Source organism: Mus pahari, chromosome 19 (assembly GCF_900095145.1).
Source record: "Mus pahari chromosome 19, PAHARI_EIJ_v1.1, whole genome shotgun sequence".
NCBI classification, from domain to species: domain Eukaryota; kingdom Metazoa; phylum Chordata; class Mammalia; order Rodentia; family Muridae; genus Mus; species Mus pahari.
This window is the reverse complement of record NC_034608.1, coordinates 43,588,050-43,589,629: the sequence shown is the minus strand read 5'-3', so window position 1 is coordinate 43,589,629 and position 1,580 is coordinate 43,588,050. Positions and strand designations below refer to the sequence as shown.

Here is a 1,580-nt window from a genome sequence, read left to right as displayed (position 1 = left end):
GAGGGAGGGAGAGAGAGAGAGAGAGAGAGAGAGAGAGAGAGAGAGAGAGAGAGAGAGAGAGAGAGAGACTCTGAGACTCACTCAATCTGGCTACTGCTGCCTGATGGAGTGCTGACTGGTGACCTTGGCTTGCCCTTGCACAGATTCTCTGTATAACCATAACTGCAGTGAGCTCCCGGGTACACACAACTATATTATGTCCACATGGTGCCACTTCACAGCAGTCCTCCCCTTCCTTGGCCTCTTACATCTTTTTCCGTCCCCTCTTCTGTATTGTTTCTTTTTATTTTTGGTTTCTAACTTCAAGGTGATAATTTAGTTATTTAACTGGTACATTAGTAGATCTTTGAAAAGGGGGACGCAACTTTAAATCTGTAATAACCATAAGTAAATTGTCTTACAATTTTAAAAAAATAGTATCTAGTGAGTTTGGGGATTTAGATGAAGACCTTGTGTTCAGTCCTCAGCTTTGTGGGGAAACGTATTGAAGAGTTAGGGTTAGGGTTAATGTATGTATTGGTTAAGAAAGCTCTTGCAGAGCCAGGCGTGGTGGTGCATGCCTTTAATCCCAGCACTCAGGAGGTGAGGCCAACCTGCTCTACAGAGTGAGTTTCAGGACACTCAGAGCTATACAGAGAAACCCTGTCTCGAAAAACAAAAAACAAAAAACAAAAACAAAAAGAGAGAAAGCTCTTGCAGAGAGGACTCAAGTTCAGGTCCTGTAGTTCCAGTTCTGGGGGCTTCAGCCCCCTCTTCTGGCCATGGTGGTGCATGTCTCTAACCTGAGCACTCAGGAGGCAGAGGCAGACAGATCTGTGAGTTTGAGGCCCATCTGGTCTACACAGCAAGTTCCAGGATGGCCATGACTATACAGACAGACATTGCTTCAGGAAAAAGGGAAAGAAAGAAAGCAGCAGTTTAAACTACCATTCAGATCTCCAAATCTAGGGCAAGGAAGCCTGTCAGCCTCCTCCCCGGAGGCTCGGGGTTCCAGTGCACGGGTGGGGAAGAGAGCTAGCCAGGGGATGACCCTTTTCTGTGGCATTAGAAGGAGAAGGACCTATTCGCCTCTCTCCTGGCAACCCCCAGTCAGTGTTTGAGCCTCTGTGTCCCTTGGATTCCAGTTGGTGAAATTTGATGACAGTTTGGCAACTTCAGGAATAAACAGCAGTTCTCATGGGGAAAATTCAAATTTCCAGTGTCCAGCTGATTACTTTATATACCTGTACGACACAGATGGACACACATATTTAATACTGAAATCTAAGCTGAGGGTAGTGTTCTACACCTGGAATCCCCATTACTAGAGAGGCTGAACCAGGAATCACAAGATTAAGGCTAGCCTGGGCTACAAAGTGACAGCCTATCAATTTTTGTTTTCCTAGACTGGGATTCAAAGTCTATGCTCTGAAATTAAATGTCTCTCTCTTTTCTTTTTTATTTCTATTTTTTTGTTTTTGTTTTTCAAGTCAGAGTTTTTCTTTCTCTTTCTTTTTTTTTTTTTTTTTTTTTTTTGGTTTTTCGAGACAGGGTTTCTCTGTATAGCCCTGGCTGTCCTGGAACTCACTTTGTAGACCAGG

At 44.0% G+C, this 1,580-nt stretch overlaps 1 protein-coding gene across 1 annotated transcript in view; it reads left to right on the top strand.

The window, feature by feature from the left end:
• The window catches only part of Ddhd2 (DDHD domain containing 2), a 29,597-nt gene that overhangs the window by 11,475 nt on the left and 16,542 nt on the right, over positions 1–1,580 (top strand). The gene's annotated exons all lie outside the window — the stretch shown is intronic.